We start from the raw sequence: 20,203 nt of genomic DNA, 5'->3' as shown, positions 1-20,203 counted from the left end.
CGCGGATCCAGAAGATGACGTCATGGCGGGTTAAAAACCTTTGCACAGGCAGAAGGCTGAAGGTTTATTTCTTAAGGTATTTTAAGATTGACATGAATCGGTTCAAATCAATCTGGGGCCTAATGTTGGGGATATAACTATTTGTGTAAGCCGCCCAGGAGGGGCCGGGTTACGCAAAGAAGACTCATCAGAAAGAAGCCCAAGACCAAGCATGAAGATGGCGGTTCAATAAAGGGTCTAAGGCCCACAGGCAGCTTAAGGCCCATAGTGGTAAACTGCCATGATGACATGACTTGTAACATAAGGTAGAATTAACTAGTCACCGAGCCGGACACTGTCTATGAGCCGGCAGGGACTCTGTAGGCTGCAGGGCGTCAACCCGTGTATATAAGGGGATGACCCGCTGGCGGTATAGGGCAAGAAACAACTCATCGAGAACCGAGCATAGCGTATCTCGCTCCCTGGTTATCGAAACATCAAGCAATACCAACCCAACTAGACGTAGGCCTTACCTTCACCGTAAGGGGCCGAACTAGTATAAATCTCTCATGTCCTTTGTCCCGAATTAACCCCTTTAAGCTTCCTAGTTGCGATGGCCTCACGACTAAGTCCTTGCAAGAGGACATCTGCCGTGACAATTCCACGACAGTATTGCAATCCGGTTTTTATTGGCCTACTCTCTTCAAAGATGCCCGTAAGTTTGACTTGTGTTGTGACGAATGTCAAAGAATTGGTAATATCAGTAGACGTTGAGAAATGCCTAGGAATTGTTCACTTGTTATTAAACCATTTGATGTTTGCGGCTTTGATTATATGGGACCGTTTCCTTCCTCTAATGGATATACACATATTTTAGTTGTTATTGATTACGTTACTAAGTGGGTAGAAGCTATCCCAACTAGTAGTGCTGATCATAACACCTCTATTAAGATGCTTAAAGAAGTTATTTTTCCGAGGTTTGGAGTCCGTAGATACCTAATGACTGATGGTGGTTCACATTTTATTCATGGTGCTTTTCGTAAAATGCTTGCTAAGTATGATGTTAATCATAGAATTGCATCTCCATATCACCCACAGTCTAGTGGCCAAGTAGAATTGAGTAATAGAGGGCTCAAGTTGATTTTGCAAAAGACTGTTAATAGATCTAGAAAGAATTGGTCCAAGAAACTTGCTGATGCATTATGGTCTTATATACAAAAATCCTATGGGTATGTCTCCGTATAAAATGGTATATGGAAAAGCATGTCACTTACCTCTCGAACTAGAACATAAGGCATATTGGGCTATTAAAGAGCTCAATTATGATTCCAAACTTGCCGGTGAGAAGAGGTTATTTGACATTAGCTCACTTGATGAATGGAGAACTCAAGCCTATGAGAATGCCAAACTGTTTAAAGAAAAAGTTAAAAGATGCCATGACAAAAGGATACAAAAGCATGAGTTTAATGTAGGTGATTATGTTTTGCTATACAACTCTCATTTAAGATTTTTTGCAGGAAAACATCTCTCTAAATGGGAAGGCCCTTACGTTATCGAGGAGGTCTATCGTTCCGGTGCCATAAAAATCAACAACTTCGAAGGCACGAATCCGAAGGTGGTAAACGGTCAAAGAATCAAACACTATATCTCAGGTAATCCTATAAATGTTGAAACTAATGTTATTGAAACCGTAACCCCGGAGGAATACACAAGGGACACTTTCCAGAATGTTTCAGACTCCGAAAAGGAATATGTATGTGGTACGGTAAGTAAACCGACTCCAAAACAATTCTAATAGCATTTTTTCTCCGTTCTGGAATATTTAAGAAAATAGGAAAATAAGAAGTAATCCGGGAAGGACACAAGGCGTCCACGAGGGTGGAGGGCGCACCCTGACCCCCTGGGCGCGCCCCCTGCCTCATGGGCACCTCGTGGCTCTCCGGACTCCTTTTTCTTGCACGATACTTCTTTTGGTCGGTAAAAATTCATTATATAATCTCCCGACGGTTTTGACCAACGTATCGCGCAAATATCCTCTGTCTTTATTTCGATCTATTTTTTGTCAGATTTGTCAAGGCCAGGCATCATATCATCACCCTCCTCCAACAATGAAGGCAACGGTGCTTGGCTGATGAAGATGGAGCTGAAGAGAGAAGAACCCGGGGAGATCCACAAGGAGGATAGGATCAAGAAGGCCATGGAGGATCAAGCTCCAGCGGCAGAATAAGAAGACATCCAACCTCTTCCCGACCTCTTTACCCCAACTGAGATTGAAGCTTTCAATATGATTGAGTTAGCTCGCATACAAAACAAGTATCTCATACGTGAAAATATTTTGTTGAAGGATCATATCGTCGCACTCAAGGGCATTATCCGCAAATTGGAAGAGCTCATACGCTCGATGTGCGACTATCCATCATCATCACCACCTTCTTCACCAACAAAGGAGACATAATTACATGGGTATGGGCACTCCCCTTGGCAACTACCAAGCTTGGGAGAGGTGCCCCGGTATCATATCACCATCACACTCCAATCTTTACCGTTTTACTTAGTTTGATCCTTTTAGTAATATCTTGATCTAGTAGAATAAAGTTTTGGTATGATTTAGTTTTGAGTTTTTCCGTATGATCCCTCTTTGTAATCGAGTCTGTGAGCTATATATAATAAAGATTAGTGTTGAGTCAAGGGCTTTGCTATCTTTCTATGATCTTGAGGGAATAAAAATAAAATAAAGGAATAATAGAGATTAGATTGATCTTATGGAGAGTAATGACTTCACATATTAAGAGTATGATGAATAAAAGTTGTTGAGAGTTGGCAAACATAGTTTTGGTCATCATTGCAACTAATAGGAAGTAATAAAGAAAGAGAGGTTTTCACATATAAATATACTATGTTGGACATCTTTTATGATTGTGAGCACTCATCAAAATATGACATGCTAAAGAGTTGATGTTGGACAAGGAAGACAACGTAATGGGTTATGCTGTCTTATATCTGAAATAAAGTATATTGTCATGGGTCATCCAACATGTTGGGCTTGCCTTTCCCCCTCATGCTAGCCAAATTCCTTGCACCAAGTAGAGATACTACTTGTGCTTCCAAATATCCTTAAACCCAGTTTTGCCATGAGAGTCCACCATATCTACCTATGGATTGAGTAAGATCCTTCAAGTAAGTTGTCATGTTGCATGCAATAAAAATTGCTTTCTAAATATGTATTACTTATTAGTGTGGAGAAAATAAGTTTTATACGATCTTGTGATATGGAAGCAATAAAAGCGACGGACTGCATAATAAAGGTCTGTATCACAAGTGGCAATATAAAGTGACGTTCTTTTGCATTAAGATTTCGTGCATCCAACCATAAAAGCACATGAAAAACTTTGCTTCCCTCTGCGAAGGGCCTATCTTTTAATTTTTGTCTTATGCAAGAGTCATGGTGATCTTCACCTTTCCTTTTTACATTTTATCCTTTGACAAGCACCTTGTGTTGGAAAGATCCTGATATATATATATCCAATTGGATGTAAGTTAGCATGAACTATTATTGTTGACATTACACTTGAGGTAAAAGGTTGGGAGGCAACACTATAAGCCCCTATATTTCTGTGTGTCCGATTAAAACTCCACAACCATAAGTATTGCGTGAGTGTTAGCAATTGTGAAAGACTAAATGATAGTTGAGTATGTGGACTTGCTGAAAAGCTCTTAATTGACTCTTTCCGATATTATGATAAATTGCAATTGCTTTAATGACCGAGATCATAGTTTGTTGGTTCTCAATAAAGTTTCTGATTCATACTTGACATTGTGAATAGATTGTTACTTGAGCATAAGAAATCCTATGACAAAATATATTTATGTTGCTGTTATAAGAATGATCATGATGCACTCATGTCTGTATTTTATTTTATCAACACCTCTATCTCTAAACATGTGGACATATTTTTCAATATCGGCTTCCGCTTGAGGACAAGCGAGGTCTAAGCTTGGGGGAGTTGATACGTCCATTTTGCATCATGCTTTTATATCGATATTTACTGCATTATGGGATGTTCTTACACATTATTTCACAATACTTATGCCTATTCTCTCTTATTTTACAAGGTTTACATGAAGAGGGAGAATGCCGACAGCTGTGATTTTGGGCTGGAAAAGGAGCAAATATTTGAGACCTATTCTGCACAACTCGAAAAGTCCTGAAACTCCACGAAAGTCATTTTTGCATTTAATAAAAAAATATTGAGCAGAAGAAATACCAGAGGGGGGCCACCCACCGTCCACGAGGGTGGGGGGCGCGCCCTACCCCCCTGGGCGCGCCCCTGCCTCGTGGACCCCTGGCAGCCCTCTGGTGACCATCTTCTGCTATATGAAGTCTTTTACCCTGGAAAAAATCATAAGCAAGCTTTCGGGACGAAACTCTGCCGCCACGAGGCGGAACCAATCTAGGGCTCCGGCGGAGCTGTTCTGCCGGGGAAACTTCCCTCCGGGAGGGGGAAATCATCACCATCGTCATCACAATCGATCCTCTGATCGGGAGGGGGTCAATCTCCATCAACATCTTCACCAGGACCATCTCCTCTCAAACCCTAGTTCATCTCTTGTATCCAATCTTTGTCACAAAACCTCAAATTGGTACCTGTGGGTTGCTAGTAGTGTTGATTACTCCTTGTAGTTGATGCTAGTTGGTTTATTCGGTCGAAGATCATATGTTCAGATCCTTAATGCATATTAATACCCCTTTGATTATGAACATGAATATGATTTGTGAGTAGTTACGTTTGTTCCTGAGGACATGGGAGAAGTCTTGCTATAAGTAGTCATGTGAATTTGGTATTCGTTCAATCTTTTGATTAGATGTATGTTGTCTCTCCTCTAGTGGTGTTATGTGGACGTCGACTACATGACACTTCACCATTATTTGGGCCTAGAGGAAGGCATTGGTAAGTAATAAGTAGATGATGGGTTGCTAGAGTGACAAAAGCTTAAACCCTAGTTTATGCGTTGCTTCGTAAGGGGCTGATTTGGATCCATATGTTTCATGCTATGGTTAAGTTTACCTTAATACTTCTTTTGTAGTTGCGGATTCTTGCAATAGGGGTTAATCATAAGTGGGATGCTTGTCCAAGAAAGGGCAGTACCCAAGCACAGGTCCACCCACATATCAAATTATCAAAGTAACGAACGTGAATCATATGAGCGTGATGAAAACTAGCCTGACGATAATTCCCATGTGTCCTCGGGAGCGCTTTTCTCTATATAAGAATTTGTACAGGCTTGTCCTTTGCTACAAAAAGGATTGGTCCATCTTGCTGCACCTTATTTACTTTCATTGCTTGTTACCCGTTACAAATTACCTTATCACAAAACTATCTATCACTTACAATTTCTGTGCTTGCAGAGAAAACCTTACAGAAAATCGCTTATCATTTCCTTCTGCTCCTCGTTGGGTTCGACACTCTTACTTATCGAAAGGACTACAATTGATCCCCTACACTTGTGGATCATCAAGACTCTTTTCTGGCGCCATTACCGGGGAGTGTAGCACTTTTGGTGAGTGGAACTTGGTAAGGAAACATTTATATAGTGTGCTGAAATTTTCTGTTACTTGTTACTATGGAAACTAATCCTTTGAGGGGCTTGGTTGGGGTATCTTCACCCCAACCAGAAGAGCAAAGAGTTGCTCCTCAACCTACTGAACTTTATGAAAATATTTACTTTGAGATTCCTTCGCGTATGATAGAGAAACTGCTAGCTAATCCATTTGCAGGAGATGGAACATTGCATACCGATTTACACCTTATCTTTGTGGATGAAGTTTGTAAATTATTTAAGCTTGTAGGTATTCCTGATGATGTTTTCAAAAGCAAGGTCTTCCCTTTATCTTTGAAGGGAGATGCATTGACATGGTATAGGCTATGTGATGATACGGAATCTTGGAATTATAAGCGATTGAAGCTGGAATTTCACCGGAAGTTCTATCCTATGCATCTTGTTCATCGTGATCGTAATTACATATATAATTTCTGGCCTTGCAAAGGAGAAAGCGTCGCTCAAGCTTGGGGGAGGCTTAAGTCAATGTTATATTCATGCCCCAATCATGAGCTCTCTCAGGAAATGATTATTCAGAACTTTTATGCTCCGCTTTCTCTTGATAATTGCAACCTGCTCGATACTTCCTGTGCTGGTTCTTATATGCTGAAGACTATTGATTTCAAATGGGACTTATTGGAAAGAATTAAATGCAACTATGAAGATTGGGGTTCCGATGATGGTAAGGAGTCAGGTATGACACCTAAGTTCGATTGTGTTAAATCTTTTATGGATACCGATGCTTTTCGTGGATTTAGCGCTAAGTATGGACTTGACTCTGAGATAGTAGCTTCTTTCTGTGAATCTTTTTCTACTCACGTTGATCTCCCTAAAGAGAAGTGGTTTAAATATAATCCTCCTATTGAAGTGAAAGTAGTTGCACCTATTACAGTCGAAGAAAAGACTATTACCTATAGTGATCCTATTGTTCCTACTTCTTATGTTGAAAAACCTCCTTTTCCTGTTAGGATAAAGGATCATGCTAAAGCTTCGACTGTTGTTCGTAAGAGTAATACTAGGACTTATACACCTCCTGAGCAAATTAATGTTGAACCTATTATTGCTATGGTTAAAGATCTCTTGGATGAGGATTTAGATGGGCATGTTATTTCTTTCTGTGGTGAGACTGCTAATATTGCTAGGCCAGATACTAAGACACATAGACCTGTCATAGGCATGCCTGTTATTTCTGTTAAAATAGGAGATCATTGTTATCATGGCTTATGTGATGTGGGTGCTAGTGCTAGTGCAATACCTTATACCTTATATCAAGAAATTATGCATGACATTGCACCCATTGAATTAGAAGACATTGATGTTACCATTAAGCTTGCTAATAGGGATACCATTAAACCTATTGGGATTGTTAGAGTTGTTGAAGTTTTGTGTGGGAAGGTTAAATACCCTGCTGATTTTCTTGTTCTCGGTTCCCCACAAGATGATTTTTGTCCCATTATTTTCGGTAGACCCTTCTTGAATACAGCTAGTGCTACGATTAATTGTGAAAAGAATACTGTCATCATTGGCATAGATGGTATGTCTCATGAGTTTAATTTTGCTAAGTTTATTAGACAACCTCATGATAGGGAACCACCTAGTAAGGATGAAATTATTGGTCTTGCTTCCATTGCTATTCCTCCAACTGATCCGTTAGAACAATATTTGCTAGACCATGAAAACGATATGTTTATGAAGGAAAGAGAGGAAATAGATGAGGTGTTCCTTAAACAGGAACCTATGCTGAAACATAACCTTCCCGTTGAAATTCTTGGGGACCCCCCTCCACCCAAGGGTGATCCCGTGTTTGAACTCGAACCATTACCTGATAATCTTAAGTATGCTTATCTTGATGAAAAAGAAATATATCCTGTTATTATTAGTGCTAACCTTTCAGAGAAAGAAGAAGAAAGATTATTGAAAACTCTGAAGAAGCACCGAGCAGCTATTGGATATACTCTGGATGATCTTAAGGGCATTAGTCCCACATTATGCCAACACAAAATTACAGTGGAGAAAGATGCCAAACCAGTTAAAGATCCTCAAAGACGGTTAAATCCCAAGATGAAGGAAGTGGTAAGAAAGGAGATACTAAAGCTCCTTGAGGCAGGTATTATTTATCCCACTGCTGATAGTGAATGGGTAAGCCCTGTCCATTGTGTTCCTAAAAAGGGAGGTATTACCATTGTTCCTAATGATAAAGATGAATTGATCTCGCAAAGAATTATTATAGGTTATAAGATGGTAATTGATTTCCGTAAGTTAAATAAAGCTACTAAGAAAGATCATTACCCTTTACCTTTTACTGATCAAATACTAGAAAGACTATCCAAACACACACATTTCTGCTTTCTAGATGGTTATTCTGGCTTCTCTCAGATACCTGTGTCAGCGAAGGATCAATCTAAAACTACTTTTACTTTCCGTTTTGGTACTTTTGCTTATAGACGTATGCCTTTTGGTTTATGTAATGCACCTACTACCTTTCAAAGATGCATGATGGCTATATTCTCTGATTTTTGTGAAAAGATTTGTGAGGTATTCATGGATGACTTTTCCATTTATGGATCCTCTTTTGATGATTGTTTGAGCAACCTTGATCGAGTTTTTCAGAGATGCGAAGACACTAGTGTCGTCCTGAATTGGGAAAAGTGTCACTTTATGGTTAATGAAGGCATTGTCTTGGGGCACAAGATCTCCGAGAGAGGTATTGAAGTTGATAAAGCCAAGGTTGATGCTATTGAAAAGATGCCATGTCCCAAGGACATAAAAGGTATAAGAAGTTTCCTCGGTCATGCCGGTTTTTATAGGAGGTTCATTAAGGACTTCTCTAAAATCTCTAGGCCTCTGACTAATTTATTGCAAATATATATTCCTTTTGTCTTTGATGATGATTGTGTAGAAGCATTTGAAATACTTAGGAAAGCTTTGATCACATCACCCATCGTTCAGCCACCTGATTGGAATTTACCTTTTGAAATTACGCGCGATGCTAGTGATTATGCTGTAGGTGTTGTTCTAGGGCAAAGAGTCGATAAGAAATTGAATGTTATCTAGTATGCTAATAAGACTCTTGATTTTGCCCAGAGAAATTATGCTACTACTGAAAAAGAGTTCTTAGCAGTTGTGTTTGCATGTGATAAGTTTAGACCTTATATTGTTGATTCCAAAGTTACTATTCACACTGATCATGTTGCTATTAAATATCTTATGGAAAAGGAAGATGCTAAGCCTAGACTCATTAGATGGGTTCTCTTGCTCCAAGAATTTGACTTGCATATTATTGATAGAAAGGGAGCTAAGAACCCCGTTGCAGATAACTTGTCTAGGTTAGAGAATGTTCTTGATGACCCACTGCCTATTAATGATAGCTTTCCTAATGAACAATTAGCGGTCGTCAAAGCTTCTCGTACCGCTCCTTGGTATGCTGGTTATGCTAATTACATTGTTGCTAAATATATACCGCCTAGTTTGACATACCAGCAAAAGAAAAAGTTCTTTTATGATTTAAGACATTACTTCTGGGATGACCCACACCTTTATAAAGGAGTAGATGTTGTTATTAGACTTTGTGTGCCTTAGCATGAAGAGGAACAGATTCTACGCAAGTGTCACTCTGAATCCTATGGAGTACACCACGCTGGAGATAGAACTGCACACAAAGTACTACAATCTGGTTTTTATTGGCCTACTCTCTTCAAATATGTTTGTAAGTTTGTCTTATCTTGTGATGAATGTCAAAGAATAGGTAACATAAGTAGACGTCAAGAAATGCCTATGAATTATTCTCTTGTTATTGAACCGTTTGATGTTTGGGGCTTTGATTATATGGGACCTTTTCCTGCCTCTAATGGTTATACACATATTTTAGTTGTTGTTGATTACATTACTAAGTGGGTAGAAGCTATTCCAACTAGTAGTGTTGATCATAACACTTCTATTAAAATGCTTAAAGAAGTTATTTTCCCGAGGTTTGGAGTCCCTAGATATCTTATGATTGATGGTGGTTCACATTTTATTCATGGTGCTTTCCGTAATATGCTTGGTAAGTATGATGTCAATCATAGAATCGCATCTCCTTATCATCCGCAGTCTAGTGGTCAAGTAGAGTTGAGCAATAGAGAGCTCAAATTAATTTTGCAAAAGACTGTGAATAGATCTAGATAGAATTGGTCCAAAAAACTTGATGATGCATTATGGGCCTATAGAACTGCATACAAAAATCCTATGGGTATGTCTCCATATAAGATGGTTTATGGAAAAGCGTGTCATTTACCTCTTGAACTTGAACATAAGGCATATTGGGCTATTAAGGAGCTCAATTATGAAGTCAAACTTGCCGGTGAGAAGAGATTGTTTGATATTAGCTCACTTGATGAATGGAGAACTCAAGCCTATGAGAATGCCAAGCTATTCAAAGAAAAAGTCAAGCGCTGGCATGACAAAAAGATACAAAAGCGTGAGTTTAACTTAGGAGATTATGTGTTATTATTCAACTCTCGTTTAAGATTTTTTGCAGGCAAACTCCTCTCAAAATGGGAAGGTCCTTACATTATCGAAGAGGTCTATCGTTCTGGTGCCATAAAAATCAACAACTTCGAAGGCACGAGTCCAAGGGTGGTAAACGGTCAAAGAAATAAACATTATAATTCAGGTAATCCTATCAATGTTGAAACTAATATTATTGAAACCATAACCCCTGAGGAATACATAAGGAACACTTTCCAGAACATTCCAGACTCCAAAAAGGAATAGGTATGTGGTATGGTAAGTAAACCGACTCCAAAACAACTTCAGTGGCAATTTCTGTCAGTTTTGGAATATTTAAGAATTTTAGAAAGAAAGAAGTTGTCCAAAAGGAACACGAGGCTCGCACGAGAGTGGAGGGCACCCACCCCCTACTGGGCGCGCCCCCTGTCTCGTGGGCACCTCGTGTGCCTCCCGGACTCCATTTTCTTGCATGTTATGTATTTTGGTCGGTAAAAATTCATTATATATACTCTTGAAGGTTTTGACCACCGTACCTCGACAAAATCCTCTGTTTTTGTTTTGAGTTGTTTCTGCCACAGATCTGGAGCAAGATGTCGTCCCAAGATTTGGAGGAATAAGAAGACTATAATCCTAAGGAGAAGGAGGAGACAAGCTCCAATGAAGAGGACGATCCACTACCTCAACCTGGCGATATGCATGTGGAGTTCAAGAAGTCAAGCCTCCCTTAGGTTCAATCTATCCCACCACGTTTTTTGCAGGACAGCAAGGCGGCATTATGCAAAAATATAATGAAACTTGAGCTCGAGAATGAGGATCTGAGGGAGGAAAATTTTAGCCTCAGACGCAAGCTAGAGAAGAAAAATGCAACAACTCCACCATCACCACCTCCGAAGAAAGAGACATAATCACATGGGTATGGGCACTCCCCTTGGCAACTTCCAATCTTGGGGGAGGTGCCCTGGTATCGTATCACCATCACACTCCTATTTTTACCGCTTTATTTAGTTCGATCCTTTTAGTAGTATCTTGATCTAGTAGATTGAAGTTTTGATATCAAGTAGTTTGAGTTTTGCTTTGTGATCTCTTTTTGTAATCGAGTCCATGAGCTATCTATAATATAGATTAGTGTTGAGTCAAGGGCTTTTCTATGTTGCTATGATCTTGAGAAAGTAGAAAGAATAAAAGAGTTCATATTGATCTTATGGATAGTGATGACTTCACACATAGAAAGTATGAGGCATAAAAATTGTTGAGAGTTGATAAACTTAGCCTTGGTCATCGTTGCAATTAATAGGAAGTGATAAGGAAAGAGGGGTTTACATATAAATATATTATGTTGGACAACTTTTATAATTGGGAGCACTCATTAAGTATGACATGCTAAAAGAGTTGACGTTGGACAAGGAAGACAACATAATGGTTTATGTTTTCCGACAACTCAGTTAAAGTATATTCTCATTAACCTTCCAAACATGTTGAGCTTGCCTTTCCCCCTCATGCTAGCCAAATTCCTTGCACCAAGTAGAGATACTACTTGTGCTTCCAAATATCCTTAAACCCAGTTTTGCCATGAGAGTCCATCATACCTACCTATGGATTGAGTAAGATCCTTCAAGTAAGTTGTCATGTTGCAAGCAATAAAAATTGCTATCTAAATATGTATGACTTATTAGTGCAGAAAAAATAAGCTTTGTACGAACTTGTTGTGGAAGTAGTAAAAGCGACAGACTGCATAATAAAGGTCCACATACAAGGGGCAATATAAAGTGACGTTCTTTTGCATTAAGATTTTGTGCATCATCCCTAAACGCACATGACAACCTCTGCTTCCCTCTGCGAAGGGCCTATCTTTTACTTTACGTTTTACTTTATGCTTGAGTCAAGGTGATCCTCACCTTTCCCTTTTTCATTTTATCATTTGGCAAGCTCCTCATGTTTGAAAGATCATGATATATATATATATATATATATATATATATATATATCCAATTGGATGTAAGTTAGCATGGGATATTATTGTTGACATCACCTAAAGGTGAATACGTTGGGAGGCAACACAATAACCCCTATCTTTCTCAGTGTCCGGCTGAAACTCCATAACCACAGGTATTGCGTGAGTGTTACCAATTATAGAAGACTACAAGATAGTTGAGTATGTGAGCTTGCTGAAAAGCTCTATTGTTGACTCTTTTTGATGTTACGATAAATTGCAATTGCTTCAATGACTGAGATTATAGTTTGTTAGTTCCCAATGAAGTTTTTGAACCATACTTGACATTGTGAATTGATTGTTACTTGAAATCATATGATAAAATCTATATATGTTGCTATTATTAGAATGATCATGATGCCCTCATGTCCGTATTTTATTTTTATCGACACCTCTATCTTTAAACATGTGGACATATTTTTCGATTTCGGCTTCCGCTTGAGGACAAGCGAGGTCTAAGCTTGGGGGAGTTGATACGTCCATTTTGCATCATGCTTTTATATAAATATTTATTGCATTATGGGCTGTTATTACACATTATATCTCAATACTTATGGCTATTCTCTCTTATTTTACAAGGTTTACCATGAAGAGGGGGAATGCCGGCAGCTGGAATTCTGGCTAGAAAAGGAGCAAATGTTGGAAACCTATTCTGCACAACTCCAAAAGTCCTGAAACTCCATGAAATATCTTTTTGGATTTAATAAGAATTTTTGAGCGAAAAAAATACACCAGGGGGCCCACACCCTGTCTAGGAGAGAGGAGCCCCCCCCCCTATAGGGCGCGCCCCTATCTCCTGGGCCCCCTGGTGGGCCTCTGGTGTCCATCTTCTGCTATATCAGAGCTTTTACCCTGGAAAAAATTGTTGGCAAGCTTACGGGACAAAACTCCGCCACCACGAGGCGGAACCTTGGCGGAACCAATTTAGGGCTCTGGTGGAGCTGTTCTGCCGGGGACACTTCCCTTCGGGAGGGGGAAATCATCATCAACATCAACACCAATGATCCTCTCATCAGGAGGGGGTCAATCTCCATCAACATCTTCACCAGCGCCATCTCCTCTCAAAACCCTAGTTCATCTCTTGTATCCAATCTTGTATCAAAACCACAAATTGGTACCTGTGGGTTGCTAGTAGTGTTGATTACTCCTTGTAGTTGATGCTAATTGGTTTACTTGGTGGAAGATCATATGTTCAGATCCTTTATGCATATTATTACTCCTCTAATTATTGACATGAATATGCTTTGTGAGTAGTTACGTTTGTTCCTGAGGACATGGGTGAAGTCTTGCTATTAGTAGTCATGTGAATTTGGTATTCGTTCGATATTTTGATGAGATGTATGTTGTCTTTTCCTCTAGTGGTGTTATGTGAATGTCGACTACATGACACTTCACCATTATTTAGGCCTAGAGGAAGGCATGGGGAAGTAATAAGTAGATGATGGGTTGCTAGAGTGCCAGAAGCTTAAACCCTAGTTTATGCGTTGCTTCGTTAGGGGCTGATATGGATCCATATGTTTAATGATGTGGTTTGGTTTACCTTAATACTTCTTTTGTAGTTGCAGATGCTTGCAATAGGGGTTAATCATAAGTGGGATGCTTGTCCAAGTAAGGGCAGTACCCAAGTACCGGTCCACCCACATATCAAATTATCAAAGTACCGAACGCGAATCATATGAATGTGATGAAAACTAGATTGACGATAATTCCCAATGTGTCCTCGGGAGCTCCTTTCTCATTATTAGAAATCATTAAGGCTTATCCTTTGCTACATTAAGGATTGGGCCACCTTGCTGCACCTTACTTACTTTATTTACTTGTTACTCGTTACTATTCATCTTATCACAAAACTATCTATCACCTACAATTTCAGTGCTTGCAGAGAAAACCTTACTGAAAACCGCTTATCATTTCCTTCTGCTCCTCGTTGGGTTCAACACTCTTACTTATCGAAAGGACTACGATCGATCCCCTACACTTGTGGGTCATCGGACCTCCTAACTACTCCTGGGCGTCGACGATCTTCACGTAGTAGCATCCATCGGCGGTGGCATCTGGCTCCAGGGATCCACCATCTGGTTGCAACAACCGGAAAGAAGAAAGAAGGGGGAAAAGAGGGTAGCAAAGCAACCGTGAGTACTCATCCAAAGTACTCACAAGCATCAGATCTATACTAAGTATGCACTGGTATCAAATGGAAGGTTTGTATATGTTGACTGAACTTCAGAATGCCAGAATAGAGGGGGAAGGCCTAGCCTATCAAAGACTAGCATCTTCAAGCAGCTCCAAGCATCTTGCAGCATATAGAAGAGTAAAGAATAGCAGTTTATAATTATCAAACATGTTGTAACATTAACACCCAGAGATCCTTCCTCGACTCCCTGCGAGAAAGCAATCTCGGAGCCACATATCTCAAGTATCCATTTGTAGTTATATAAGATCGGGATATAAGTATGAACGTCCCTTACCGTGGACACGACTACTAATAGATAATCTTCCCTGCAGGGGTGCACCACATTTTCCAACGCGCTTGATTACTCTAGCCGGACACACTTTCCTGGGCCATGCCCGAGCTTGGAAGATCAACACGTCGTAGCCCTACCTAGGCTCAGCAGAGAGGTCCCCGCCGGTCCACCTCCTAAGCACTCTGGGGTCTAGGACCATCGCCTGTTGCGCTCCAGGTCGTTGGGTACAGGGCAGGTCCAGGCTCCACCACTATAGGATGGTGCCGGCCCAGGCGTGCCGCACTGCTGAACTGGACGTCTGACAAAGCTTCGGCTGATACCACGACACCGAGGCCCATAACTATTCTCGCGTGGTGGTTGGTGTGTAAAGGCCAGAGGCCAACTGAGAACAAATACCGAAACCAAAGTGTATTATTAGCTTGCGGAGACGAGCAGAGACTCACGATCGAAGTGACCCCGTCGCCCTATCCCGTGGACTTAGGGCAAGGGCCCAGAATGCCCGGCCGTGCCATGTCATTATCTTGCGGGTGCTCTCCGGGCCCGCCCGACTTTCACCATGGTCTCAAGTAGAGTCAACGCAATAGTGTGTCCAAACATCAAGGGGAAAACCCAAGGAATCACCCTCGGAGGATTCCACTCGATGTAATCATCAAGGTGAATGTAAGAGGAACCACCCTCGAGGTTCACACTAGACGAGTTGCACAACAGAACCGTATCAGGAATGGTGAAGGAGGAACCACCCTCGTTGACCACGATCGAATAGCTACACTACAGAGATCTCATCAGGAGTGATGTATGAGGTTCCACCCTCGACACTCGATGGTAACTCTGCCCAGTTGAGCAACAAAAAGGGGCATGATGTGATGTGAGGTGTCGGGCTCTGGTTGTCGATCATGTTGATTGAGGCGTCGATGATGAAGCAGGGACAACAAGGACAAGGTGGGGGCCACTGATGGATCACTAGCCAACCTATACTAAGCAGTTTAGCATAGGCAGGTAGGTAACAAATGCTGGTACAAAAGCAGGCTATGCATCAGAATAGGAGCAATCAATAATAGTAGCAAAATCTATTGCAAGCATGAGAGAATGGAATGGGTGATATTGGGATGATAAAAAGGGGGCTTAACTGGTTGCTCAGACGAGAAGGAGGGTCGTCGTCGACGTAGTCGATCACAGGGGCACCAGCAGCGGTCTCGGGGTCTACCGGAGAGAAGAGGGGGAAGAAACAGTAAATACACACAAACATAAAAAAGAAAATAAGCGGGACTAGAGGTGTTCTAACGCAATGTTAGATGATACTGTCGAAGGGGGAAAACATCCGAGAAAGTTTTCCCGGTTCTGGACGTTTGTCAGACAGATGAACCAGAGGGGAAAGGTTCGATGTTTGTTATGATAGGGATGCGTGGCGGACGAACGGACCACATGTTCAGATTCGTCTCGTCGTTCTGAGCAACTTTCATGTACAAAGTTTTTCGATCCGAGTTACGGTTAATTTTCTATGATTTTTCAAAGTTTTAAACAATTTCTGTAAAATCCTGGCATTTATTTAACTCGAATTTAAACAGTAAAATACTTTTTATTACACAGGGCAAACCCAGCCACAGTCAATGACATGTGGGGTCAATCAGCAGTACAGTCAGCGTTGACTGGGTCAAAGCTGACCAGTCGACAGGGTCAAAGGGGCCCATCTGTCAGTGTCACATGTGTTAAACAAAAATGTTTAAATCAGCCTAATTAATGGTGGGGCCCTACCGTCATTGACACATTAGGCTAATTAGAAGTTAATTAGCTAATTAATCTAGATTAATTATTTAATTAATAACTTAACTAGTTTTACATTTTCTTTTTCATTTTCTTGTTCTAAAGAAAAAGGGGGCCCTGTGGTCATTGGCCCAGCCATAGAGGAGGGATGGGCACCCACGAGCGCGCTAGGTGCTGGCGGCGACAACCAGTGGCATGGGCGGGGAGTAGGGCGCCACCGACGGCGAATTGCGGCGAGGACAGGGCGCGAGCTGGGTCAGGCAGTCGGAGACGGGGCATACGACGCGGCTGCGACAACCGCAGTAGCATGGCGGCAGCGGAGACGCACGAGGTAGCGGGCTAGGCCGGGCGTGGCGGAAGCCTGGCTAGGCACAGTGTGTAGCTGAGGGCCGCAGGGTGAGGGAAGTAGGGCGCGCACAGTCGGTGAGCGGGGGAACACGGCGGACGGCGTCCTACGATGGGACATAGAGGAGAGGAGGGAAGGCGCTCACCCAGATGCAGGGTATGCCGACGAGGCTCGGGGAGACCCGTTGAGGAGGAGGTCGGGGACGACAGCGAGTGCCGGGCGGGGCAGCGTTGGCGACGCGTCAGGGCTCGGGGCGCAGCGGGGTCGATCCCCCGTTCCAAATCGGGGGCGAAGGAGCCGGGACGGCACGCGGACGGGCGTCGGGGACGGCTTGGGGGTGAGGTGAGGCCGCAACGGCGACAACATGGCGGGGCGCCGGCTCGAGGCTGGGCGACGACATGGGTGGAACGGCGACATGCTCGGGCAACGCAATGAGGCGGCGAGCAGCGGCGTTGGCGGGGCAGAGTAAGCGGCAGGGTGGCGCCGGGATGGGCACCGGCATCGGGGGCGCGGGGCCGGTCCCCTGAGCGTGGTCAGGTGCCCAGATCAAGCGAGGGAGGGCATGCAAGAGGGAGAGAGAGTCGCGGGGGGGGGGAGTGGTGTAACGCCCCGAGACCGACGCTTCAGGTGCCCTTCCATTTATTTTAGTTGTTGTCGTGTGTTTATTGTGTTTGTTGCATTAGCATAATTATTTTGCATATTTATTTTCTATGTGTTTATGCCATGATCATGTTGAGTGTGTTGTCATATTTTCTTCTTGCTTCATGATCATCATTGTTTACATTGCATTGTGCCTCTTGTCATTTTGCATTTCATCATAATCACCATGTGCATTGCATTCTGCATGATGTTGTCTTGCTCTATTCATGTCGTATGTATCAACCCCTTTGCTATCTCTCTCAAGCCATGCCCATGTATCATCACCTCTCCCTTCCTTCTTCTTTCATGTTTTGCAAGTAACATTATTCCCTCCTCTATTAGTGTTCATTCATATCCTGATGAGCTTACTCCATGCCTTATACCTCTCTGTCAAATATCATCCATTTTGGAGTTGTTTTGGTTGGGTTCAAAAATGGCTCAAGTTTGAATTTAATTCAAACTTGGATTATTTTTTTCCTCTAAAAATTGCCAAGTCAATTTATTCTAATCCTGCATAAAACTAGCAGTCCAGAAATATTTTCTTCTTAGCCACTGACCTCTCACAACTCCCTGTACATTCCCTCCTTCATTTCTGTTTGAGGAAATAAAAAAAGGAAGGAGTATTTGCAAGAGAGGGAGGGAGCTACCCAGCGCGGCCACATGGGCCTTCTCTAGTCCAGCGAACAGCAGGCCGCAGCTATCCAGCTCCCTTGGTAAAATTCCAGCGTGGTCGCCCATTTCACTTTCCCTGGGCCCGCATGTCATTCTCTCCACTTCACCTTTCTTCCTCCTCCCGTTGCTTTTCCTCTCTCACGGTAAAATTGCGCGTTGCCGCACCTGGCCACCGAGGCAGCTAGCCGAGCCGCGCCTCGCCCTATAAGAGGCCTCGTGGCGCCCTAGGGTTCTAGTCTTCCCCTCCCCCTCTTTCTCCGTTGCCGCCACGCAGGTAAGGGGCACCCAAGCACTCTGTTGCCTCGCTCCCGATTGCCATGGACGAGGAGCCGGAGCTCTCCTCCGGCATAGGAGCTCCAACGCCGGCCCCTTCTTCCTCTACACGCACCAAGACGCCTCCACAACCCCGTTCCCACTGCGATCCAAGGCCGGAGCCACCAAGTTCCTCGATGTCATCTTCCTCTGCTTCCTCTACTTCACGGACCCGAGCGCCTCCGTTGATCATCACGCCCTCCCACCGTCTCCAGTCACCCGTGACCTCATATGACTCCAGCAGCACCCCCATGGTGAAGCCCCGCTCCTCCCCATCTCTCCCTCCAGTTCAATTCTGTCACCGTGGTCGTCTTCCCGAGTCGCCAATCCCATATCCGCCATGGATGAGGTGCTCGAGCTCCTCACACCCATGCGCCTCCTGCACATACGCGCACAACACACGCGCATCCTCTGCACGCACGCCGCCCCTTTACTGCACCTTCGCGGGCACACCAACACGCACATGCATCTGCACATGCACACGACCGCGCTAGTTTGCGAGCCCGTGGCCCTGCTGCGTCTTGCCTCGCCGCCATGCCCGGGATGAGCTCAAGCTCGTGCTCGAGCCAATCTCCTGCAGGTGCTCCACCTGCACGCGACCATCCCGCAACTGCTCAAGCATCCAATCCCGCACCCACGCTAGTGCTCTTCTGCTGCAGAAGCCGCCGCCTTCGCTCGCTGTCATTGCCGGATTTTTGCCATCCGTCCTGAAGCCATGGCTGGTAGTTAGGATCAACCTTTTGTCATTGCACCCCATCTGAGCTCAGTCCCCTCACTAGCCTGGTGATCATCGCCGTGCATGCTAATCTGAGGGATCTGGGGTTCAAATTCCGTGTGCCACCATTGTTTTTCCTTTTTGCTCCTATTTGTGTTTCCTCAGTTCAGTTCAGTCCGACAGGATGTGTCATCTAGGGACGAACTCCTACAGTGCACAAGGAATGTTTCAGCCCAGCTGGTCGCTGCGCTGCACTTCCACCCGGGCGACCAGGGATCAAATCCCCACGTCCGCACCTTTTGTTTTCACCAATTTTTTCTTCACTCAGATCAAGCTCTGCTCATGTTTCATGTCCAGTCATTTCCATTTTTCAGCCAATCAAGTCAGTAGCCCAGTGGTCATCTCAGCGCACAAACAGCAGGATGTCCTGGGATCGAATCCCATCGAGCCTCAATTCTTTTCCACTATTTTGTATTGTTAATAACAAATCATGCATGCAGCCAAATTAAACAAACTATATATGTAAAATGCTTAGAATTTTATCTAGTTTCACAATTTGCTGCTTTCATCCGTGCTAAAAATGTTTAAACATGTTGTTTCGATTAATTTGCTCAAATGGCATGTTAAAATTGTTTATTTCATAACTAAATAACCGTACCTCGGTTTTAAATGTTATTTATATGTAAATGGACTAGAAAAATGCATAGTTTAACATGGTAGCATTACTTGGCATGTTTAACAACTCTGAAATTGTGTATAGGGCAGAACAGTAGAAAATTTGAAATATGACATGAGGATTTCCGGAATGGTTATTTGTTGTTTCCGGCCTCATTTAAAATTGCCTAGATAGGTAGTTTTATTATGCTTCGCCTCTTGCCATTTAACAACATTTAACTTTGTCATGCATCATACTTGGTTGTGCATCATGCCTTGTTGATGTGTTGTGTGTTTACCTTGTTGTTTGCTTCGTTCCGGTTGTGCTCCTTCTCATTAGTTCCTATTTTGTTGCGATCATGAGGATTCGTTCATCTACTCTTGGTTCGTCTTGATGGCTTCATCTTCTTCATGGACTCTTTCTTCTTCCTAGCGGGATTTCAGGCAAGATGACCGTTATTCTGGATCTCACTACTATCATTGCTATGCTAGTTGCTTCGTTCTATCGCTATGCTGCGCTACCTATTGGTACTTCCATTTTGCATCATGCTTTTATGTCAATATTTATTGCATTATGGGCTGTT

The sequence above is a fragment of the Triticum aestivum genome, chromosome 5B, assembly GCF_018294505.1.
Source record: "Triticum aestivum cultivar Chinese Spring chromosome 5B, IWGSC CS RefSeq v2.1, whole genome shotgun sequence".
Lineage (NCBI taxonomy): Eukaryota > Viridiplantae > Streptophyta > Magnoliopsida > Poales > Poaceae > Triticum > Triticum aestivum.
This window is presented reverse-complemented; position numbering follows the sequence as displayed.